This window comes from Pogona vitticeps, chromosome 1, assembly GCF_051106095.1.
Source record: "Pogona vitticeps strain Pit_001003342236 chromosome 1, PviZW2.1, whole genome shotgun sequence".
Classification (NCBI taxonomy): domain Eukaryota; kingdom Metazoa; phylum Chordata; class Lepidosauria; order Squamata; family Agamidae; genus Pogona; species Pogona vitticeps.
The window spans coordinates 154,768,737-154,787,173 of NC_135783.1; the positions used below are offsets into that span (position 1 = coordinate 154,768,737).

General features: G+C 40.2%; 1 protein-coding gene across 3 annotated transcripts in view; it reads left to right on the forward strand.

The window, feature by feature from the left end:
• Window positions 1–18,437, forward strand: part of MACROD2 (mono-ADP ribosylhydrolase 2) — a 1,236,456-nt gene that overhangs the window by 857,492 nt on the left and 360,527 nt on the right. The gene's annotated exons all lie outside the window — the stretch shown is intronic.

An 18,437-nucleotide genomic window follows, 5' to 3' on the forward strand; every position in this document is an offset into this window, starting at 1 on the left:
GCTCTAATCTGGATTTAAAACAAGACTTTAGGAGTACGCCTGCTTTCCACTCTAACCAGGGTTCATGTAAAAGCCAAATCTAGGCTTTGAGGAATGGGGAATTATATTTAAAAGCAAAGTGGTGATGGGAAGTGTGCAACCTTTTAACCTTCTCCTAACCCCCTGTGTTAATTGGGCATCTGAACTGGGCTCTAAGGCTAGTCATTAAGGAACAACAGTGGCCATGTTAAAGATCTTGATTCTTGAGGGGGAAGGGAGGATAATTTAACATACAATAAGCATTTTGAAAACAAGATGGTGCCTCTTTTTTGGCTATGTTTTTGTTTTAGCTTCGCATCGTTCCTCTTCCTGAATCCTAATTCCAGAACGTGGGGTATAGTAATGATGTACAGAGATGAAAATGTTTTAATAAATGTGAGTCAGGAGGACTTTGCATTTCCAGGAGATAATCATATTAGGCGAAACCTCAGATTCTCTATCATGAAAACTCTTGAGCAAAGCTTTTTCACCTCCCCGCTTTATTATTTTTTCTACCCTTGCTGACAGCGCATAATAATGAAGCTCTCTTGTTGTTGTTTTTAAATCCCCAGTGACACCACTAGTATTCATTTGCCCAGAGGCCATCTTTATTTTCTCTCAGCAGTAATTATTCTTTATCATATGCAAACCAGTTGCAGGAAACAAAGATGAACTACATCTTCCTACAGATATTAAAGAACAACATGCTGGTCTTTGCTCTTCATTTGAAGTACCCTCCTGTCTGCTGGCTTCTTTATAGCTCCTCTGTATGCACTCACTGCCCTTCCTCAAGGGCTGCTTTTCTCCTGATCATCTATAGAATATACAGGGCTGTGCAGTGCATTGCATGGAAGATGCAATAAAAATAGTTTATGATATTATAGTAAATAAAAATATGTGGATGAAGTGGGGGTGGAGGGAAGCTGATTCATTTTATTAAAATGAGCAGCGGCCCCTGATAAATGATCTGTCAGCAGCAGCTGATGATTAGTTTATTTTAGATCAGTGAACTTTTCATAGAACTGTTGCCTGAAGTTCACAGTTTCACTTGAGCATAATTTAATGGAAGTCTGTATATTAATTATATACTTTTTCGGGATGGCTATATGTCTGTCCTCCCTACCCAGTGATTTCTTAGGTGGCTTCCTTGCTAAGTAACCTCTTCTATTGGTATTTACAAGAATGAAAAAGATCAATTGTGGGAAAAGCAAAACATAATTCAGCTATTTCCCTGGATGAAAATGAGGCTGGTATCCAATGCAGTGGTGCCTTGACTTACGAATGTCCCAACCTATAAATATTTTGAGTTACGAACAGCTCTGTTCGCAAAATATTGCTTTGACATGCGACCAGAGCTTTGACTTATGAACAAAAAAAGATGCAAGTAAGGTGGGAAATTTGAAATTTCAGTTAGCCGTTGGCCAGTGAAGAGACTGCTTGTCTGATACCTCTCTCGCCCCAGCGGTTAAGAGCGTGTGGATTCGGAGAGAGACTTCAGACTGCCTACTGGCTAGTACTGTACTGTACGGACTGTATTTTTGTTTTTGCTTTTTTTTGGAGTTTTGACTTTCTTTTTTAAAACAGAGACTGCCTGTTTTGAGTGAGTACACTGCATTTACTGTACAGGGATTTTGCAGCTTGGGGTTGGGCTAGCTGGCTAGGTGGGGGATTATGTTTCTGTGCTGGCTGTTGGTTTTAGAAAACTGTTTGCAAAGGTCTGTCTGGCTGTTGGCCTCTAAAATGCATTTTAGTATTTTGGTTGCTTGGTTTAAAATGTCTTGTAAAATATGTGGGTTTAGCATGTGTGAGTTCCTATGGGAACTAATACTACGACTTACAAACCGTACCTTGACATAAGAACAAAAAACAGCCGGAACGGATTAATCGGGTTTCAATGCATTCCTATGGGAAATGCTGATTTGACTTATGAACGTTTTGACTTACGAACATCTTCTGGGGCGGATTAAGTCAAGGCACCATTGTAATCACACACTTGTGCAAGTGCATACAAAAATCTAGAGTATTGTGAACTGTTCACTGTTGGATTTAGTGGGAAAGTTTAGAATGGAACATTACTGGATCTGATGCCTAGTTGGAAGAAACTGCAGGATTCGTGCTTTGGAAGCCCTTTTGCTTCAATCCGTGTGCATTGCCACTGCTGGTGGTCTCTTGATGGCCAGAGAAAGGGGAATGGCAAAATGTTCAGAAGCGGCCTGTTAGCTCATGAGCTGTGTTTTATCAGTTACAAAAACCTCCATTAGGTGCCCTGTAAGCTCTATTCTCTATTTTATCAAGAGAAAGATCATGTTGGTTACTGGTTATTTGTTCTCCTACTTGCTCAGGCGAACAGTTGTAAACCATAACATCTGTTGGGTATCAGGTTGGAGAAAGCTACGCTAATGACCTCTCCTTTTTAAAAAAGGGGGATTTACTAGTTGTGGGGCAAATCTGAAAAAATATTTCTCATATTCTTGTACTTGCCCATGGCATATTACTTTTGCTGACACTTATACAACACAAAATTTTCCAGACAGTTCCTATAGGTACTAAGAGGGCTGGATGGTGATTATCATTGGTTTCCATATGTGCTTTATTTCTAGGATGCCTCTGTTAAGTTTAACTTTATTTTGTATTTTATCATTTTTAACTCCCAGTTAACAACAAAACAAAGTTCAAAAGTCGCTAACAACCAGCAACTATCAGATTGGGTGTTTGCCTAAAGATATATAAGTAAATCAGGTAATTGAGGTGGTTTCAGTTGATGACATTTCACATGGAATCCTGTTAATTTCTTGAACCATGTTGGCATCTCTCTGGAGATGGTTCTTATAAAACTGGCCATGTGAATCTACTTTATTAAATAAGTCTGTGGCTGCTAATACAAAGGTCAGAACAGTATCTCAGGAGATCTTCTACAAGCTTAAAATTATGGATCAATATATTTCATAACTTTAAAGTGTTGTGAGTAACAGAGTAATTTTAAAATGGACACTCTATCAAATAACTTGTGGGGTATGTGTGTTTTTAATTTGGCACATGTTTCAGCAGAGTTACTGTTAATTACCTTGGGGAGTTTGTTGTGCCTAATTATCTTTATGACAGGAAATTAGAACAAACTGCTATTTTTTCCTTCAGGTACCTGATTGCAATTAATTGGATTAGGTACACTTAATAAGAGTATGTATATTATTGGTCTCTTTGTAGTTTGGAAAGCTGTTTGAGGAAACACATTTCTATTCACATTAATTATTTAGATAGGAAATGCCTTGTTCTCTCCCTCTAAATGAGATTTGAAGGTCCCACAACCCAGCTCGCCTCATGTCAAATTCCTATAAAGGAGTTGCTTGCCTGGGAAGAGTTACTATTGTTGACATAACTCCCAGAATCCCCAGCCAGCATGCTATATATATATATATATATGTTAAGTGCTTAGATGTGGTTGAAAGAGTGGTTGGGTGGAGAGTGCTGAACCATTCCCCTGCTCTTGCAACCACACCTTTCCAAATGGCTTTTCATTAATGATTGTTTGGCAGCTAGATTGCATCTTTAATCCGAAAACCTCTGTGTTGGGTCTTGTAGGTTCTGGCGATGGATAAATTTAACTGTTTCACTTCTGTAACAAGTCACATCTTTTTCAAGCACAATTTAATTATTTCTTCAGTTTACAGTTCTGTCTCTTGATTATGCACCCAATTTTCATGCATGCATTGATACATACAAAATTTATTTATATTTCTTTATATACTTTCCCCTTACATGTACTGTATGTGTATTTTTGCACGCACATTTCCCCTACTATATGCATTTCTGTATGTTGCTTTTCCTAGCTATGCATTTTTGTAGTAGAGAATGGTACAGTGGTACTTTGACTTGAGAACGTCCCTACATAAGAATGAGTCGAGTTAAGAACGGCTCTGTTGGCAAAAATTCCTTTGACTTGAGAACAGAGCCTCGACATAAGAACAGAGAGAGAGAGAGAGAGAGAGAGAGAGAGAGAAAGAAAGAAAAAAACCTTTCCTGCCCTTTTTTTGACCTAAGTTCACCTTAGGTCAAAAGAAGAAAAAATGCACCCCCTAGTGGTAAATACAGATTAACCGGCTTTGCATTAGTTCCTATGGGAACTAATGCTTCGATTTAAGAACAGCACCTCGATTTAAGAACAAAAAACAGCAGATAAGAATTAAATGGTTTTCAGTGTTTTCCTAGGGGAAATGGTGCTTCGACTTAAGAACGTTTCAACTTAAGAACGCAGTCATTGCTAAACTCAGAGAACTAGAAGAAGAAGAAAAACCCATAGTGAATTGCATTCTGGTTCAGTCGTTTGGGAAGTGTGAGTTTACTCAGTTTGTATTAAAATTCCAATGAACTAATTTTTGTTCCCTTCCCAAACTTTCACTACCACACCATCACTGCTGGTGCTGCTAGATAAAAGTCATGGTGCAAGCATGAATGGTCGAAACTGTCAGAAATCTTTAAGGGTTACTGGTGCCAAAGCTACTTTCTTGGACCAAAACTTTCAGTATCCTCCAGGCAACATGATCAGAAATTATTTTGGTTGAAGGATTCTGGATAGAATAGGCCAGAAAATGAATTTTCAGTCACATTCTCCACTACACTTCTGCCTGCAGCAGTGAAACAAAACAGTGAACTTGGTGTCTCTAGGTGCTTTGCCCCCCCCCCCTTTTATAGGGTTTTAAAGTAAAAAATGAATTCATGAATCACTTTCTCAGTGTGTCAGGAAAATTCATAATTCATGATTTGTCAATCGTGACAAATAACAAATCAAAATGAATCACAATTTTTCTGATTTGTACCCATCTCTAGAATACACTATACCAGTGGTTCTTAACCTTTGTTACTCAGGTGTTTTTGAACTGCAACTCCCAGAAATCTCAGCCAGCAGAGCTGATGGTGAAGGCTTCTGGGAGTTGCAGTCCAAAAACATCTGAGTAACAAAGGTTAAGAACCGGTGCACTATACTGACTCCCTCAAATTAGCGGTTGCTGTCTAAATGATGCCAAAGTTGCAATAATTATGGTATAAAAACAAAGGGACAACTGTTCTTAATTTGCATAGTATAGAAAAAAATCATGTTGATTTGCACATTGTCCAAATCTGGATAATATGCAAATAAGGGTGCCTAATAATTAGTTCCATAGTCTGCCCAGATTTGGAGAAGAGGAATGATAGGAAACTTGCCTTATAAATAACTCTGAGAATTAGCCCATTTAGTTCTGCATAGTCTGCACCAGAGGTGGACAAAATGCAGCCCCAGGCTGCACATAGACTTAAGCTCTTCTTCGTTGTCTTCTCCTTCTGTGCCCTAGTGCTTCCTGTTTTTTTTTTAAAAGTTGTGGCTTGTGTCTGGATTTCAGCACCAAACCACTAAATGGTCTGTGTACCTCAGTGAGGGTAGTGTTTATTGAAAATATTTCCAGAGATGTTTGGCAGAGGAGACCTTCAGTTATAAACCTCTTCCTCAGGTTTCTTCTCTGTTGCAATCAATCGATCGATCACTCAACCAACCAATCAATCAATCAACCAACCAATCAATCAATCTTTTCTTTGTTATTTAAACATCCTTTGTTATTCAGTCTTTGGGTACTTTATTATTTAAACTGTTCCTGCTTTTTCTTTTTCTACAGTAATTCAGTTGTCTGGATCATGTATTTACAATCAACAAATTGTTAGCTTCACATAATTCTATGAATCATTTTGCTGCTTCATTTCTTAGATCTATGTCAAGTTTTCTAACAATGGTTGGTTCTGCTTTATTTTCTCCTTTGGCATTCCAGCCACTAATAATAAACAGTAAATCTTGTTTTAGGTTGTGATCAGTTTCCTCTTGGACACTTACATGAAAGCTTTCAGTTTCTTCTTCTTCAGCATCTGCAGCTAGAGTATGGACTTGAATGGTGATAGGTTGATAGGTTTTCCACAAAGAATGACTGATGTTATTTAGTCAGACTTTGTATTATATAGTTGTCCCTAACTGCTTGCACTGCATCTCACCTGACTGTTAGAGACACTATTTCTTCAGAGTTTAGTTTGGTCACACCAAGTATTGCAGTGTTCAGAAATTCTATTTCTTGCTTTACAGTTTCATGTTTACCTTGATTCATATCTGTACTCCAGTTACATGTGCTGTGCACCACTGAACTTTTCATTTGCCTCTAGGCACCTTGGCAACTGCTTTGATCCAGTTGCTTCATTAGCAATGATGCTATTTGTACCTTGCTCTTCCCTCTGGCTTATCGAGTGCCTTCCAACCTGAGAGCCTCATCTTCCAAAACTTTTGATTTTCACATCATGGTGTTTTCCGTGTGGCAAATATTCAGAAGTACTCTACAGGTAGTTACTTGCCCAGTACTAACAAAATAAATTATCTGCTGGTGTTGTCTTCCGCTACTGCTGCTACCTAGTAACTGCCTTTCAGAAATTTCTCAACTCTCACCATCAGTGTAATTATCATACGCAGAGTATGTGCGTATCCATGAGCTACAGCCTTTAAAGTTTCTATGACTGCAAGGTAGGTGGGAGGGGAGGAGCCACCAAAAGTGACAACAGGGCTGTAAGGGCTAAGCCAAAAGATGCTCCATTTTCATGCTCCTGTTCACAGGCCATGTGTTTAGGACAACATCTCCTTATTGCCTCATTCACTTGCCAGAACCAGAAGAGACCATCAAATTCCCTGTTGTTCCTACAGATCTTCTGTTGTGAAGTAACATGCTCTGGAGTTATGCTCCTCCATGATTTCCTTCTGTGCTCCCGTGGTGTTGGGAGTATAGCACCAACGAAGTTCAAACACTACAAATCAGAAAATCTTCTCAGTGAGAATGAAATAAAGTTTCTGAAAGAAATGGTTTGTTGCATTTGGCATGCTTACCTGAGCTTGCAACAGAAGTACTGTATTTCATGTAATGAAGATACTGCTGGATGGATAATGTAACAACCACAGGTTAACTTTACGTAAGAGAGATAAGATGGTGCTAAGATACGTTAAGGCAGTGGTCCCCAACCTTGGGCCTCCAGATGTTCTTGGACATCAACTCCCAGAAATCCTGGCCAGCAGAGGTAGTGATGAAGGCTTCTGGGAGTCGTAGTCCAAGAACATCTGGAGGCCCAGGGTTGGGGACCACAGCGTTAAGGAACCTACATGGGTTTTTTTGTGTAGGGGCACTTAAAAAACCTTTATTTCGTTAACTTTCAACAGCCATATTATATTTCTTCATCATATCTTAGCCTTGATGCTTGTAAATTTAAATTAACATCCAATAAAATTACAAACTTTTATAGGATTGTAGCTAGCCTTGAATCAGCGAAGAAACTGTCTAAAAATACACTATGAATATAAACAAAGGCAAATGGTGCTAGTTAAATCTGAATCAAGTTGGAAAAAAATTACATTCAGGGCTACAATGTACTAGTTTACCTGGGAGAAAAGCCTCTCTGATTTCCATTGAATTCATTTCCATTTTGGACATATACCATTTTCCCGAAAATAAGCCCTACCCTGAAAATAAGGCCTAGTATGATTTTTCAGGATGAATGTAACATAAGCCCTACCCCCCAAATAAGGCCCTGTTAAGTGAAACCCCGCCCTCCACCACTGTGCAGCAACCAGAAGAACATGACATGACTGTATTTGAATAAATGTAGGTTGCTGTACATGAAAAAAATAAACATCCTTTGAAAATAAGCCCCAGTGTGTTTTTTGGTGCAAAGATTAATATAAGACCCTGTCTTATTTTTGGGGAAACACGGTATAAGACTGCACAAGATGAATCATCAGGCATCTTAAGACATGCGAGTGAGGAAGGATTTTTTCCTATTTGTGCCTATATGGAGATTGTCTAGTCTTGGAACATAATCACATGTGTGTACCTCTCAGGAATATACAAGCTATTTTTCTGTCATCATCAAAAAACACCCTTAATAAGCAGGTGTTCTGGGTAGCTTAGTAGCTTACTAATTTCATAAAGTCTTCTGAGCAACCTCTTTTCTCCAAAGCGTTCCTTGCTCTTTCAGCTTGTGGTAATCACTAGTGTACCCTGCAGAGTGGTAGTTGCTTGATAAGCAACCAGGTGTGCTTTTTGAAATAGCAGTGAGCACTTTGTAACTGAAGGAGGATTATGCTTATTGTGAAAGGCATACAAAAGATTTCATAATGTAAATTGTAAGCATACCTAGAATTACTCAAATTGGACATATGCTGGATGTAGAGGGTGCCAGCCAGGATTCATTAAGAAAACAGTACACATATTACCTTTTTCATCTTTTAAAAGCTGCTCTAGGTCTGGGGAAAAAGAAGAAGAAGAAGCAAAAATGAAAAAGGCTATCAATTTCCAAGCTGAACATAGGGGAATGGAAAAGGATTTGTGGTATTTTCATCTCCCAGTATATTTGCTATGAATTCATCTGGTGTAGTGCAGTGGTCCCTGACCTTTGGCCTCCAGATGTTCTTTGACTACGACTCACAGAAGCCTTCACCACCACCTCTGCTGCCCAGGATTTCTGGGAGTTCAAATCCAAGAACCTCTGGTGTAGTGGGATAGAGTGACAGACTAGGACTCTGGAAAAGAGGGTTTGAATCCTCACTTAGCCACGGAAATTCACTGAGAGAGCGGAACTGGAAAAACCACTCCTTAGATACCTCACTTACCCTGAAAGCCTTGTTAGGGTCACTATAAGCCACTTCCAACTTGTGGCACAGAATACAGAACACACACAATCCAGTACTGACAAACTATACTGACAACTATATAGTGATAGCAGTTCTGTATACATTCACCTGAAGTAAGTCCTACACTCACTGGCAAAAACCTGTGGCTTAGCATTGTAAATTGCACTAGGGACGTGGTGGTGCTGCAGGTTAAACCACAGAAGCCTCTATGCTGCAAGGTCAGAAGACCAGCAACCTTAACATCAAATCCATGTGATGGAGTGAGCTCCCGTTGCTTGTCCCAGCTCCTGCCAACCTAGAAGTTCAAAAGCATGTAAAAATGCAAGTAGATAAATAGGTACCACCTTGGTGGGAAGGTAACAGAATTCCGTGTCTAGTCGCGCTGGCCATGTGACCACGGAAACTGTCTACGGACAAATGCTGGCTCTACAGCTTCGAAACGGGGATGAGCACCGTGCCCTAGAGTTGGACACAACTGGACTAAATGTCAAGGGGACCCTTTACCTTTACCTTTAGGCCCATTGAAGCAATGGAGATTTTGTAAGCCAACTTTTCCATAGGTTCCATTGATTCAAATAGGCCTACTTACAATGCTAAAGTAGGTTTCAGTGAGAGTAGGCCTACTTGAATCAATGGAACATACAGAGCAACTGACTCACCAAATCTTTATTAATTAAACAGGCCTACTCTAGTGCAAGAAGACTCCCTGGAAAAGACTGTGATGTTGGGAAAGTGTGAAGCAAGAGGAGAAGGGGACGACAGAGGATGAGATGGTTGGACAGTGTCACAAATCTACCAGCATGAATTTGTCCCAACTCTGGGAGGCAGTGGAAGATAGGAGGGCCTGGCGTGCGCTGGTCCATAGGGTTACAAAGAGTCGGACACGACTTAACGACTAAACAACAACTCTAGTGCAATTTACAAAATTAAGCAACAGGATTTGGCCATTGGGACTTAATTTACAGTAGAAGTATGTAGCGTGCCATAACTCCCGTAATTAGGTCTGAATTTACATATAAGAAATTATTGCCATATCCCGTATTTTTTGCTCCATAAGACACACTTCCCCCCCAAATGTGTGTGGGGGGGAAGTCTGTGCATCTTATGGAGCAAAGGTGGCGATTTCGCCCCTGCTGGCCCCATGGGGGGGAGCATCGCAAAGGTCTGAGTGAGCCTTCCAGGACCCTTGATCCGCTTCCCCACCCCCCACGGGGCCAGTGCGGGCGAAATCGCCAGCTTCCAGGTGGGGGGAGCATCGCAAGGGTCCGGGAAGGCTCACTCAGACCCTTACTCTGCTCCCCCCACCGCTACGGGGCCAGCGTGGGTGAAATCACCAGCTTCTGGGACCCTTCTGAGGCTTGGGAATCTTCAGAAGAGTCCCAAAAGGTGGCGATTTCGCCCCCTCTGGCCTCCGGGGGGGGGAGGGTGAGTCTCTAAAGGGTCCTGGAGCACATCCCCAGGACCCTTTAGAGACTCACTGTGCCCCCCCAGGGGTCAGAGGGGGCCAAATCGCCATCTTGTGGGACTCTTTTGGGGCTTGGGAAGCTTCAGAAGAGTCCCAAAAGGTGGCGATTTCACCCCCTCTGGCCTCCGGGGGGGGGGCTGGGTGAGCCTCCAAAGGGTCCTAGGGTGTGTTCCATAAGACGGACCTCTCCATAAGGCTCACCAATTTTTAGGAGAAGAAAACAGATTATTTTTTTCCTGTTTTCTTCTCCTAAAAATTTGGTGCGTCTTATGGAGAGGTGCGTTTTATGGAGCGAAAAATACGGTAGATATGGTATCATCATCATATGAGAACTCAAAACTAGAAAGGACCTATGTTCCAGCCCCTGTTAAGAAGGCACAGTGGGAAACTGAATTCCCATACCTAAACCACTGAGCAATCCAGCAGTTCTGAGTACATGTGTTTAATGTCATTGCCACTGGAGAGGCAAATTTCTAGCATTCAAATGTTTCAGATTTGGTGTAAAACTAATAGAAAAAGGACCTGAAACACATTTTTCACTCTTGCCTATCCCAGGATCTCTTACCTGGGTGAGCCACATCCAGTTCAAACATCAGCTTGTATGTGAAAGCTAGGATTTATTTTGTCTTAATTTGTTTCAGAAAGGGCAAGATTTTTGTCCTCCCTGAATCTTATCTGACATTTTGTTGCCCATCATCCATTTTCAGAGCTCTTCAGGATTTGTTTGAGATAAGATTTACCGATGTTGTTTTAGCTGGATCAAAATCCAAAGCTGACATGCTAAGTCCTCATTCAAAATATCTGGAAAAACCCAAGAGCTAAGCTTTATCACACAAAGCAAGGGGGCATCATACACTTCTATTTGAAGTTTCACTGTCCTCAATCATTGGGTATCATCTACTCTTGGAGTCACCTTGCAGTTTCGACCTTGAAAGGTTATGATGAGACAATAGCCCTAATCCTGGCACATGCATTCTGGCATGGTTTGGGAGTAGCTCTATAGTGGACAAAAAAGCTCTACAGCTAACCATTAAAATCATTGGGCTCCAGCTAGCAGCGCTGGATGACATCTTCACACCCCGCTATCTGAGGAAGTCACACAACATCCTGAGAGACTCTTCCCATCTTGCTTACAACTTTTTTGAACTGTTGCTGTCTGGCAGAAGATATAGAACAATTAAGACTCGGACCACACGTTTTCTGAATAGTTTTTATCCCAGAGCTATAATTGCACTTAATAATGAGCTTAAAGACCACCAGTAGTTAGTTTCAAATCTGTTGCTGCCCTATCCATGGAGATCTGCAAGTCTGAAGAGGAAATCCTCTGTTATTTGTAGAGGTTCTCCATGTGGTTAGAACCCTGGGACATCATTGGTCCTACTCAGATAAACTGTATCCATGGACAGTGGAGGATCACTACTTCAGGTTGTGTGTTTTTCATCAACAGAGAAAAATTAACTTTTAAATAGAGCTGTTGTCCAACCACATAGCCACTGAAATTCTAAGTTCCAGGGTGGCTTCATTCGCAGACAATACCCAATTATTAAGCATAGTGGAAGTAGCTCCTAATTGAAGCTACTACAGTATTTGGATCTGAGCATTCATTCCAAAATGCCTGTGTTTCATAACATTTGTTAGCCACTTGGTTAAATGTAAACTTCTGTGGTTAATTTCATTCTTCTCAATTAGTACCCACAGCAGTAAATCTGCAATTCCCTTTGGCTCTGCAGAACATGAGGATTGTAAAACACATTGCATTGGATTCAGAGTTGACCTGACACAAACAGGGGAGTCCTTCCATTCACAGAAGGGCCTTTTTGACCAAAAAGACAGAGCAGATGATCCTGGTCCATTTCCCCTCTTAAGGAAGAAGTTAGGGCCTTCCTATTTCAGCAGGCTTTTTGGGCAGCATAATTTATTTGACAAAATGCAAGTCACTTAATTTAGGTTTTGATTATGCCTGCAGTAGACAGTCAGACAGACATGTCCTATAACTCTTCAAATAAGAAAGCAGGAAGCATTGAAATGCAAAAAAAAAGCATGAATGGATTTTTGCTGAAGTAATGGATTTTTTTACCGCCTTTTTGTCTCACTACAGGCCTTTGTTGCTGTTAAGGCACTTTGAGGTCACAGAACACACACACACACACACACACACACACACACACACACACACACACACACACACACACACACACACACACACACACACACACACACACACACACACACACACACACACACACACACACACACACACACACACCCCCGAGAACAGTTTGAGGAATGAGCATGGGGCGCTGCAATAGAAAGGGGGAATTAGGAGGATCCAGGCTGGCACATTATATGAATGAGCAGTGCCTTTCTGCCTGTATGGGGCAAGCTAGGAAACATCCTAAAGACTTTAGGCATTGTATTATTTTAATTTAAAAAATATCTAGACATTGGAGGCAGAACAATTATTGCAAACGGGGGTGTGTGTATCTGACTGTACAGTAGACTGTTTCTTTTGTAAGGCATTACATTAACTTTCTAAAATTCAGACTTATTAATGTTTAAGACCTGAAGTCTATTTTAAAGGTTGGATATCAAACCCCAGCTGGAATTACTCATTGTCCCTGTGTATCCCAGGTCTCTACTCACCTGTGAGCCCCTTCTTCCACTTGCACCTGGAAAGGGGGGACGTATTCTGGTGATTCCTGGTCTCATGGTCCCTGTCTTGACATACAGTTTGGGCTGCCAGGGAAGAAGTGGGTATCCTGACTAGACACTTACCATCAGCAATTTCCTGTCTGGTCCACCCTTGGGGTATTGGGGAGGAGCTGCCTCTTGGCTCAGCCTCATTGCCAAAGTGATTCACTATTCAATCATTCACTAAACCTGAACATGGAAAGTTCATTTAAGAAAGCATATATCCACTGAAATAGAAATGAATGTCTGTTCACTGTAAGTGAAATGGAAGTTGAACTGTAAGTGAGCAGATGCTGTATTTAAAGCAGTAATGGCTGATTCTTGTGGCATTAGGTACTAGAGACCAATGTAAAAATATACGGTGGAAAATGTCAGGATGTAGCATTTAATTTAAAGCTTCCATCACATAGATTATGTATATGTCTGTGTGTGTGTGTGTCAGCACACACATGTGCACAAGCTATTAAGGACAGGAAAAGAAGTTGATATTGCCCCTTCATTAGCGCTAATGATCTTGGTTTATTTTTGAAGCTCTTCATCATTTTTTAAAAAGAAGTCAGCATACAGCTCAACAACAAAATATATCCTTTAACCTAAATTGGCTTTTTAAAATAAATGAGTATGATCTTTCCCAGCTGAGCTTTTTGAAATCTACCTGATGCTCTGCAGTTCTGCATGATTGCAAATATACAGCAAAACCTTCAAATAAGAGCCCTGGAGGGTGAGTTTAAGAAGTACAACAATCTGAAGCTTTGGGGAGGCAAGCAGTATCTGATAAAAGCTTGAGACGTGAGCCCTCTTAGCTAACGTGTGTACTCAGCAAGTTGTTAAAAATACACCAATTACTGCAGAGAGGATGCAATTGCAGAATTCATACATGAAGAGCAGATCATAGTATTATTTACAATTATCATTACATTTTTATACTAACATAAGGAAATTTGAGGATTATGTTTTCATAGCTGATTATCCATTTCATAATAAATAAGTATAATGTGTACTAAGGATTTCTTCTATTTACTGTGTCATATTAGTTGATATTACTGCGCCAGCCCTGAAGTCATATGAGTACTCTACAATCTGACATAAAGTTCAGTTTTCGCAACTGTGACAAACCTACAGTATTTAACCTATTAAATCTTAATTCACGGCTTTAAAGAATAATTGACAATTTCATTTAAAATTAACTTCATGTGGGATCAGTTAAAAAGCATCTCTGTCTGTGTTCATGCTTTTCTGGAGCTTAATGTCAATCAGTATTGCACATTACTGAATAAGCCTGGCTTAGATCCCCATGTAGAGCATGTTGTACGGCTGCTTTTCTACACACTTCCTGAGTCCTTCCTTCAGAAGTAGTAACCCAGCTGTGGATATAGGTGTTTAATTCTGTAAACCTGTCCCTGCAAGTTGAATTCTGTCTATGGAAGAACATTGGGTCAAGTTAGGCATGACAAGGCTGTCCATGTGCCCCGCTTTATAGAGAGCAATTGTCTACTTAAAAGGTTGCCAGTGTTTGAAGGTCTGTCTAGTCTGAAGTCTAGTATAAAATAAAATTTAAAACTCAGAAAAGGAAATTAGCCCATCAGAGTACAATTTTTTGTACTCTGAAAAGTTGTAGGAATCATAAATATTAATCCTTATAGATGTGTTCATTTAACCAGATGTCAAGCTATTTAAAAGAAAATTGTCACTGTTACTCATTGTAATCAGAACAGGTAACCTAAAGGTAAAACAAATCTTACTTAATTTTTAGTTTCCTTAACAAATATATTTAAAAAAATATCCTAAAATGTGTGTGTGGGGGGAACCCTGCACAAATGACACCCATTAACGAATAGATACTATATAGGGAAAGGGTAATTACATCACCAGCCATCCACTTACGTTCAAAAGGATATTGTTGTTCTGTTTGTGGTTGTAGCTTAAGCAGGGTTATTGCAGGGTTCCATATCCTTTGACACCTAAAGAAATCTGAGAAGTTACTGACAACATTTTGGATCATGAAAAGGAAGGGGTATGCTCAACAGTGCCTGTGGACTTGTATTCCACTTCTTTCAGTTGTCAAGGATTGGCAGTGTAAGGAAACGTGCGGTTGTCAATCATTAAGTTTATAGCAAGAACCCTCATTTATATTTTAGACACAAATTTAACAGGTCACGGCAATGCATGTTGACTTAACAAGACATTTTGAGTTTATGCTATTTCCAAAGCAATGGCATTAGGATTGCTGTTTTTGATCTGAGGGCTCATAAGCATTTAGTGGCCTAAACCCCATATTACCTTATGCTGTTAGAACAGTGGCTTCTGTCGTGAGAATGGCTGACAGTCAGATTCCAAAGGATCTCCTGCGTGGAGAATTAGTGCAGGGAAATCGCCCCAGAGGGAGAACACTGCTGCAATACAAGGATATCTGCAAGCGGGATCTGAAGGCCTTAGGAATGGACTTCAACAGATGGGAAACCCTGACATCTGAGCGTTCAGCCTGGAGGGAGGCGTTGCATCATGGCCTCTCCCAATTTGAAGAGACCCTCGTCCAGCAGGCCGAGGCAAAGAGGAAGTCACAAAAGCAGCAAAATCAGGGAGCTGGACAGGGGACAGATTGGATTTGTCTTCAGTGTGGAAGGGATTGTCACTCTCGAATTGGCCTCCTCAGCCACACTAGATGCTGTTCCAAGTCCTCCATACAGAGCATGTTACCATAGTCTTTCGAGACTGAAGGATGCCTAATGCCTACTTTAAGCAATGATGACAAAAACAGAAAGAAGCTAGTACAACTAGTCTTGCCTCAAGTAAAGGGCTTTTTAGTAAACATACTTTAATATTATTAGTAGTAAGATCATACAGGTAGACAGGAAAAGAGTAGCACTAGCTGTGCAAACTGCATTCCACTCATTCAACCCCCTGGTCACTTCCAGTTTCATTTGAATGGGTTAGTATAGCCCGTGGTGGCTCACAGTGGCTGGAAAATGGCTCCTGGATTTTCTATCATTGCCTCCTCCTGTTATAGGATGACAAAATATGCATTACTTCAGCCAGTAGAACCCAAAATGTGCTATTTGGATTCTTGAAACGGAGAAAAAAATGTGACCTTTCATGTGACAAGGTATTTCCATTGGGTGTAGTCTTAATATTACATTATTTTAAATTTTGGAGATTTAGTATTTCTCTGATGATTTTGGTTGGTCTTGTTGCCATTTCTCTTACATGGAAAACAATGCAACTTTTATTTGGACCTTGGAAAGGTACTTTATTTCCTGCAAGGTTGGCAAATGAAAGAATAAATTGTGTTGGATAATCAATGTAAAATACGTTCTCCTGTTATTTATGAGAACTCTTCTCTTAAGCTCTGTTCATAACAAGTCTTATCAAAATCTCGATTACTGCAACTGATTTTTTTCCCTTCCCTTCCAGTTAACACACAACAAATTATTCAAGAGATTCTGCCAAGTATCCATTTTCCACCATGAACATACACATTGAAAATACTTGTTCTGTTTTCTGTTTCTTGCCAGCAATTTTACACTGGCATACCAATAATAACATATGAAAATAGGTATTTCTACCCATATTCCAATACGTGTTCTTTCTTGAGTGTAGTCATTATTTTTAAGACATAGTTTGGATTGTCAAAACAGGTACTTAAGGAGCCGCAAGAAGAAAACCTGTTTTATTTGTTGTGTTCTCTCTCTTATTCATAAGCTTCTCTTCCTTTTAACCAATTCCTTTTATTTCCAGTATGAATCAGAAAGGAGTTGTTTCATATGCATGCCTTATACCTGTATGTTGCATATTGCGACTTTAAACATGAGAGAATGCCTGGAAGTCACTTCTTGTATCCGAAGATTTCTTTCTGCCAACTTTTGTTCTAAGTAGTATTCACCTAGAAATGTGCTCTCATATCTGTAGGACCAACACTCATGAGATTGTTAGGAAGCCCGTTAAAATGTGCCATTTTCTGTTCACTATTTGTTGCTCATCTACGGAATGGCCTACAGAACACATTGGTACTTTGAACTAAACTCTTCCAAGGTTGGGAAAGCTATTATTCTTACATTATAAACCATCTCACTCACATACAATATGATTCTGGGAGCTGTCATCCAAAAAACCAAGTTTTCCAAGCTCCTAAACTACTTTAGTTAATCAACAAAATCCCGTAATAGCCATTTTTCTCCAAGTGCCATTGGACATTGATTTCTTAATGCAGATAAATTTCTTTTATAGATGCACACAAATGGACTTTCAAAACTCTTCTGTTTGTGGAAAGAGAATTTGGGGGAGCAGTTTGTCAACACATTTCTCCAGGGGAGGGAGAGGTTCTCCAGCAGTTTGTCAAATACGATGCTCATCATTAGCAGTAGTTGTAGCACAGTTATGAACTTCATTTATCAATATCTGTTTATCTGTCTATCTGTCTAGAATGGCATTGGAAGAGACCACAGCAGCATCTGTATTGGCAGTCTAGCCACCATTTTGCTTTCTCCACAGTTCCCTCCACTTTGTGCCATTTTAGGGCACCGCCGAGGTGGTGGTACAGGGGCACCCACTCAAAAACAAAGAGTACAATTTAAAAATGGTGGTGAAAATTTGGAACTGTTTCTGCAAATTCTGCAAATAATCCTGCTTTCTATTTCTAGGGGATTAACAGAAAGAACATTTCAGGAGTTTCCTCAGAAAGAAGTATTCTGATTAAAGTCTAGAGCACCTTTTTTGGGATTTCCAGTAGTCAGATTTTTTGAGGGACCTTGTTTCTACTGCAGACTTTTTAAACAGAGGTCTTCTGCTGTACTCCCTGTTGTGGTTGTAGCCTTGCGAAGAAAGTGAAATCGCTGTGCCATTATTTTTCCTCCTGTTTTTTTCCCCTAAAGGTGTCAGCTTCTTGCTGTTTAATGTGCAGAGTTCTCTGATTGAAGAAAAACGCACACACACTCTCTCCTACGAAAAGACACGTGTATTAACAAAAATATATACAAATATACAAAGTAGCAGCCCTTCGGCGTGGCAGCAAAAATAGAGGCAAAGTACATAGAGGATAGTAGCATAGAGAAAGAAGGAGATACATTCATGTTCACAATGTTCCCTTATAATAATAATAATAATAATAAACCTTTATTGGCATACAGCAGAAGGAGCCGCAAAATAAATACAGTAAAATACGCATACAGGGTTCGTTGCCTGCGAGTGGGGTGCAGAGAAAAACAGCGTTAAGCCCCTCATTTTAGAGAGGGCATGTTGCGACGTCTCTGAATAATGGCGTGAACATATCGAGCAGTTGAATGTTCCCTTATATACAGTTGAACTGATGCTTCTGTCCAATCACTTCAAGTGTTGCATCATCTTCCTTTACATGGCTGTTGCATCATCCACAGATGTTGCATCATTTTCTTCTTAGTCACTGTGACTCAGCACTTACACATCATGGCAGTTCATTAATGTTACAGTCTGGACCTGTTCAGGCCTATAAAATTCTCAATACTTTGACAAAAGGTTTATGTCCCCATGAAAGATACTTCCATTTTTGTGCTGCATTCTGAGGGCATTTAGAATGAGTGGCCAATGGTGTTATAGGTTTTTCCCCCC